The 7,678-nt window shown below is 48.1% G+C and overlaps 1 pseudogene; it reads left to right on the top strand.

Annotated features, from left to right (window-relative positions):
- Nucleotides 1-7,384, top strand: part of LOC103256679 — a 43,971-nt pseudogene extending 36,587 nt beyond the window's left edge.
- Nucleotides 7,385-7,678: the final 294 nt, after the last annotated feature.

The raw sequence follows: 7,678 nt of genomic DNA on the forward strand, positions 1-7,678 counted from the left end.
AATGACTCAGCTTGTCAAAATGAAGCAAATGTGGAAAATTCTTGATGCTTGGCATGAGGAGGGAGGCACAGAGGTCTAGAGAAAGGGGGCCAAGAGTGCTGGGAAAGTGCCATGATGTGGAGCCACAAAGCCCACAGCACCTGTAGGCCAGCTGGTTTCTATGTCCGGTGTGTTTGAGCTGTGGGTAAGAAGAAGGAAGCCAGCAAGGTGCCAGCACAACACAGGGCTGGACCTCCAACCCAGGGTTTGGTGCCCCAAGGACATGGCCTAACTGTGTGTTCATCGTGCCTTTTTATTATCTGTATTTCTGTTGCTTTGGCATCTTTGGGCCTTGCTGACTCTGGAAGGACAGCCCTCCTTAAGGCTAGTGAGTTCCTAGAGATATTAAAGGACTTACTTGCAATTTACATTTCATATGCAAATGAACCAATCCATACATCACACTCTGGGCCCTGATTATGCCAAGGCCAAGTACCAAGCAACTATAGACATTCCTCATACCCCAAAGCCCACTGAAATTATACAAACCAGCCAAATACTAAGCTGGCTTACCCTGCCTTGCCTGGATCTCCCTGTGGAAACCACAATGAAGGCTCTTGGCCCTGTTTTTCTCTTACCTCTTTTCTTCTTGACTGATACTGGTGCTTCCCTGTGTGGTTTCCCATGACGTGGCATGCCCTCATCTCCCGGGAACTATGAGAAACAAACTATCTTTAATGGCTGTTATCTCCTCATTTGTTAAGCTCATTATACCTGAGGAATAATAAAATCTACATTTTAAAACATACTGCCCCTGCTGCACCTGGGAGTAGAATGTTGGGGGATGGATGCCCCTTGGGCATCGGAGTGATGCAGAGAGCCCTGCCTGAGTCCAGCCAGGACCTGTTTTGGGATCACAGCCTATTACCAGACACAGAAAACTCTGGTTCCTGGGCAGGGGTCCCTGTCTCTGAGAAGTAATACCTAGTATCTCCTCCAGATCAGGCAGGGCTCGGCTTGTGAGATGAGCCAGCCACCGGATAGACACCATGCTACAAAAGCACTCTGACTCTCTCTGAGAGATGAATTTGATTTCCAGGTAAAATGCAAGCAGTCACAGATAAAATGGAACCAGAAAACCTTCCTACTGGGGCTCTTATATATGGATTTCTGACCTGACCGTTCTTATCCTAAGGGCACACAGTGTTGCTGAGACCTTAGTGGGTTCACACAAATTGAATTAAATTTCACACTCTTGTCACATCCACAGAAAAATTTCATTATCCAGACAGTAATGACATGTGTAAATCAATTGGACTTTCTGCTTTTGTAAGCATAATGGGCATTTTGATCATTGGGGTAGAGTTTCAATTCAGCAAATTTGTTTCACCTTCTATTCACTGTCCAGCAAAGTGGAAATTCCAAGCCACACACAAAAAGAGACAGGGTCCCTGGTCTCAGGGGCAACCTGGGTCTAGAGAGAGAGAGAGAGTTGCACATATGTGGGAACAACACAGTCCAGCTGTGCAAGTAAGTGTTGTCACAGCACTGCAGTCGCTCAGGGGACAAGAAAGCACGCAGTGCCTTCTGGCCTGTGTTTTCCAGCTGTGTGACGCACAGCACTTAATACTTTGTCAGAACACTGTTTCTGGAATGATTTTCATTGTCAAGGGTGCTTTCTTATGAACCTCCTGAGGGCTGGAGTTAATCTGTGGGAGCGGTGTTATTCAGAATATTAAAGCTAGTGAATGACACTTTGGGCCAAAATCCTGGTGTGGCTCTCAACTGACACCAAGGGCTGATCTGGAAAAGCATCTCCAGATGAATGGGGCAGTTGTAGTGGCTGGGGTGAGCATCCTTTCTGTTGCACTTGGTCTGCACTCTGCACACACGTACACAGCACAGACTGGTTAAAACAACAACAACAACAAAAAAACCCAGGCTTCCCATTCCATAGCAGTAAATATGTTCTTGCAGTCGATATGCACACACTCATATTTAGTAAAGTATAATCTAGGAATCGCTGTCTAGACAGTCAAGTGCCTCATTCATGCCCCAAGGCATCATGATGGAAACGCTGCAGTCCTCTGCTCCTAACTTCACAGATCAGTGTTCTGTTGGCAGATCTGTTTCTCCTAATCTCTCTAGTGCTCCCACTCATAGGTTAAATGGGCATTCATGGGCTTCTGTCTCCCTTCAGCAGACATTCACTGAGCACCACGTCTAAGGCCCAGACTTGCATGGGGTGGGATATAAAAAGGCTGTCTGCTTTCTGCTCTCCAGGTGGTGGCTATACTGGAGACCATATCATGCTATTCCTTTGACAATCTCCTAGAGGTGGGTCCTCTCTGTAAGTTATCTGATTCTGTTTTCTTTTTAGAAAATGTTCTCTGTACATGGAGAATTCAGCAGACCTTCTGCTTTGGGTTTTCATTCTTGTCATCAGCTGCATGCAATGATGATTTGCCCAACTCTTCTTGGATTTGCAAAAACTGAACTCTCATGAGCTTGAACTCCACAAACTCAGAATATAGACTACTGGACAAAAGTTGAGCTGAGTTATATGAATACATTACTTGTAGGGGAAAAAAAAGTTCCTAACCAAATAACGGTGATGTCAAGTTGCAGGCAATGTTGGCCCAAGCTGAGGAGAATAAACTCTTCAAAGTCTCAGAGCAACTACCCTTGTGAGAGTCATGGCTGTACGAGCATGACAGGAGAATGATCCATGCTTGAATTTCGTATTTTGGCATATCCTCTTTTTGCCTTTTTTGGAATTACTGAACACAGTTCAGCAAATTGCTTAAGATAATTTAGCACATCAAAGCTATACAACTAGCCGGGCGCAGCCTGTAATCCCATGCCTTTGGGAGGCTGAGGTGAGTGGGTTGCCTGAGTCACTTGAGACCGGCCTGGGCAGTGAAACCTCATCTCTACAATAAATCAAAAAATCAGCTGGGCGTGGTAGCACATGCCTGTAATTCCGGCTACTCGGAAGGCTGAGGCGGAAGGATCGCCGGAGTCCAGCAGGTTGAGGCTGCGGTGGCCGGGAGCGGCCACTGCATTCCAGTCTGGGCGACAGACTCCAACTCAAAAACAAAAAAACAAAAAAAAAAACAAAGCTATACAATTGAATCTCTTCAACAAAGAGTGACTTGTGCTTCCAGTGTTTTCCTGGGTCACTCTCACCTCCTCCCTCCCTCAGTCAGAGCACCTCTTTGAGACTGAAATTCCATGATTTCAAAAGGTAGACTGCAAATAAGCAGCTGTGTTTTGTTGTTTTTTGAGTCAGGGTCTTTACTGCCAGGCTGGAGGGCAGTGGAACAACACAGTTCACCACAGCCTCCACCTCCTGGACTCAGGTGACCCTTCTGCCTCAACCTTCCAAGTAGCTGGGACTCTAGGTACTTGCCACAACATCCAGCTAATTTTTTGATTTTTTGGTAGAGAAGAGGTCTCACTATGTTGCCCAGGCTGGTCTCAAACTCCTGGCCTCAAGCAATCCACTTACCTCCAAAAGTGCTAGGATTACAGGTGTGAGCCACTGTGCCCAGTCAGCAGCTGTATTTCTGAAGTTTCACCTTTAACATGTGGTTCTGGGAACTCAGCAGGCCTTGGAGTTGCTTCCGTGGCCAGAAGAACTCTTCTCAAGCGTGAACACCAGCTCAGGGAACTCCCTTCTCCTTTGCCCTGTGGTAATGTCAGTGCTGTAGGTAAAGTTGCCCCAGTCAAGCCCTGAGACCATAAACCTGTGACCTGTGCCAGAGACCCTGCCATGTGCTCAGCAGGTGACTTGATGTCAGGCTCTAAGAGCCAAGCACGGGTCTCGCCTCTCCTGACCCAGGATTTTCCCGTGGTCCACACTCCAGAGTGGAACCCTGCTCTGCCAGGGCATTGGCCTCCCATCCTGGGGTTAGCCACTGACAAAGACCAGGACTTGAGGTGCTCTGGCGTGAACTGGACATGGCACAGGTGACTGAGAAGCCATGGTCCAACTCAGGCCTGAAGCTGAAGGCTTAAGTTCCTGGCTTCATTTGCCCCATCAATAAAGTGGAGAGAAAAGCAACCCTGGAGTACAGCATATCTTCCTCCCAGGGTGAGTGACACAGCCCATGTGCTCCCCCCAGGTAGAGCTCATTGAGTGCTGCAAGGGAGGGGTTGCTTGTGGCTGCCAGAAGTGGTGGGCACAGACCTGCTAGCACAGGATTTCTCTCATCCCTTATGCCCTGGGGCAGACATCCGTGAGAATAACTAGCTGCAAGAAGTTGTGCATGGTCCTGGGCTGAGGAGGACAGAACTGGCTGCATCAGGACTGTGGCCACTGTGTGGGCCTCCTTCGCCACAAACCTTCGTCAGCTCAGCCAAGCGACTTGGAGTCCTCTGACTCAGATGTCAGGCTAAGAACTGAATGTCCTGGCCGGTGGCTGGCTGATGTAAATCCCTAAGGCTACCAGATTTAAAAGGCCGAGGTCTTCTGCCAGGCAGAGCCCACGCAGCCCACAGTCCCCTAAATCCAATACTGGCCATCTGCCAGGCCAGGGAGTTGACAGTCAGTGAGTATCACCTGCCAGTCAAGATCCCCTGCACAGCTCCAGCTCAGGCCTGTCTGCCGTCCTGAGGCTCCCTCTGCTTTCCAGGGTCTAGAGGCTATGAACAGAGCTTGATTGGCAATGTGTTTGGTTTCAGACACAGAGGTTGCTTCCGAGGCTGTGCAGAAGAAGCTGACATGGGCTTTTATTCATTGCCCAAGTTTATGCAGGAAGTTGATTTGGGCAATTATGTTTTTTGACAGTGATATCACCAGCCACCGTTAACACCTTAACAATTAAGTGAGCACCTTTCACCTACTTTTCCTCATCTGACACCATTTGCCAGATTGTCCCCAGACATGTAGATTCTTCAGTTTCAGACAGGACTGTTCTGAGAGCCCGAGCCAATCTTATTCCACAGTATGAGTAGAACAATCAGTTAAAATAGTTCAGACTAGTTATTCACTCACTACTATTTGACAAACCAAACAAATCAGAAGATGATTTTCTCCAACTTGCTGCCTTAGGAATGACATTTTCTTTTTAGTGCTTCTCAAATCATTCGCCAGAAAGGTTGTTTAATTTGGTTTACTTGGACAGATCAGTTCTCTGGAAGGTTTTGTTCAGAAGAGACTGAGATACAAAAAGTCGATTGCTGAAGCCAGATGTCAGGTAGAAAAGTGGGGAAACTGAGGAAGGGCGTCCTGGCTGAGGCTGTCTCAGGGAGCAAGGAAGAGGGAACAGCATGAGTCAGGAGTCAAAGCCACACCCTGAAGCCCAGGCTGGTGGTGGGAGGACATGCTGCAGGTGGGGCACCCAGGCCTGGCCATTGCCTCCTGAGGAAGCTGCACAAGTAAACAGGCGCTGGCAGCAGGAGGCTGGAGGAGTGTGAGGCTGCCCCTTTCCTCCTGGCCAACGTGACCTTGCACTAGGCCTAGGTGAACCCTTGTATGTACAACTCCCCAAGTGCTGGCTGAGGGTCTCTGTGTCCACCTGATGCCTGGGTGGGCCCACCCACAAAAGGGGGCCAGAGGGAAGGGTGTGCTGTCAGCGGATCTCACATGAGTTGTTGGTGTAGAGCACAGAGATGTACCAACAACTCTTCCCAGCAGAAACAAGAGAAACCCATTCAGAGTCTCCTTCCTGTAGGGGCCTGCAAGTTTCCTCCTGCAGGAAATTTAGGCCAACTACAAGATTAGAGGGGACACAGGCCTCCACAGACCACTGCTAGTAAAAGTCACAAGGCATTTCAAAGCTGTGACTGCATTCAGTTGTCAGGATTAAAGCCCTCGGTCAAGATCAAATGTGTCCTGAGGACATAGTTACCACCATGCTGGGGTATGGGAGGTGGAAGAATCACAGAACAGCATCAGCCTAAAGCAAGGCTTATGGGCAGGAGGTGTCTAGGCTCATCATATGGCACTTGCATGACCCCAGATGGGTGCGACAGTGAACAGGGAGAGTACAAGGCCTTAGGATGACTTGGGGTTTCTCTCCCTGAGGGGTCACCCGGTAACAATGGGACGATCATCACTATTAGAGCTTAGATACACCATAGGTTCAATAGAATCTTCATAATAGATGTAAAACTGCAAAGCTTGCTATGGTCTGAATGTTTGTGTCCCCGCAAAATCCATACGCTGAAATCCTAACCTAAGGTGATGGTATGAGGAGGGGGAATCTTCCAGAGGTGACTGGTCATGAGGGTGGAGTCCCCACAATTGGGATCAGTGCCCTTATAAGAGGCCCCAGAGAGCCCTATGCCACATGGCACGCTGATTAGTAAGCATAGCTTATATGGAAAAGTGAACGATGGATCCACCCATCCATACAATGCAGGTGCTGACTGATGCCTTCTGAGTGGTGTCCTGATACCAGCATCCTCCCTATGAGGGAAAGAATGGCTGAACACTCTCTGAGAGCCTTTACCCTTCATTTATCATGCATTTCATGACTGTGCTGGGAGCCTAGGGCTGGGAGAGGGAATAGCCATGGGAGTCGCATTTCTCACTGACTCTGTGATAGGTGTCTTGACAGGCACATGAGGAATATTGCCTCGTCTATTCCTCAGAGTAATGGGCACTACTTTTATCTCCATCTTGCTTGAGGGGAGCAAGGCTGGGGGGAGGTAGATGAGGTCACGTGACTGCTGAGTGGCAGGAAGTTGAGGTTGAACCCAGATTTGTCCAAATCGAGGGAGCATGCTTATACAGGGGCCCCTTCCACTTCCCAGCAAGCCTGTTCCGTGATAATTGGAAAACAAAATTCCTACTTGTGAAGGAAGCAGAATACGATTTAAGATGGTATAAAACAAATGCCTTAACTTCATGGCGGGGATGGAATAGGCAAGTAGAGATCAGTGTGGATGGTGTCCAGACCCTTCTGCAGGTGATTCTTGTAGAAGGATGGAGAATGAGTGAGCAAAGAGAGTCAGGGAGCAAGTTCCCAGTGGGTGAAGTGGAGAGGACAGAGAACAGTGGTGTAACTGGAATAAAATGTGGGTAAGCCTGGTGTGGGTTTGCTGGTCTCTTAGAATACTGACCAGTGGGGGTCAGGCTTGAAAACCAAAGGATGCAATGATCTGTTTCCAACCATACACCCCTCTGCCCCAATTTCCCTGTCTTCTAATGAGAGGGACTTTTTGGGGATCCGGTCACTAGTTCAACCAACACTGTCAATAATCAGCATGCAAGAAAGGTGCTCGGGCAGGACGAGATCTGATGTCAGCTTCCATGTAGTGAGGGCATCTGCTAAGACTCACAAGCTATTTCTGGGTCTCAGGTAACAAAGAGAACATGTGGCTGCACATCAATGCTGCTTACACAGGCAGCGCCTTCATCTGCCCTGAGTTCTGGCATCTTCTGAATGGAGTGGAGGTAAGTGTGCTCTTTACTTTTTAATAAGGTCATTTTTTAAAGGTGCTTTGTTCTCAGTGCCTTCTCCCTTTATAAGGATGTGATCTTCAATTTCTTGCCATTGTGGTTTGTCTCTAGTGATTACTGGAAATTCTACTTCCTCTGGACAGAGGCTAGAGCCTTCCCAGTCATACAGCCTGTCTTCTTGAAATACCCATGATGTTAAGTTATTTTTCAGTCTACACAAATCCTGGACAGAGCTGTCATGATAGAATAGATTTGAGCTTAAAAAACTGGGAAATGCTTGGGGGAAAA

Source organism: Carlito syrichta, unplaced genomic scaffold, assembly GCF_000164805.1.
Source record: "Carlito syrichta isolate Samal-C Ts95f unplaced genomic scaffold, Tarsius_syrichta-2.0.1 Scaffold291143, whole genome shotgun sequence".
Classification (NCBI taxonomy): Eukaryota; Metazoa; Chordata; class Mammalia; order Primates; family Tarsiidae; genus Carlito; species Carlito syrichta.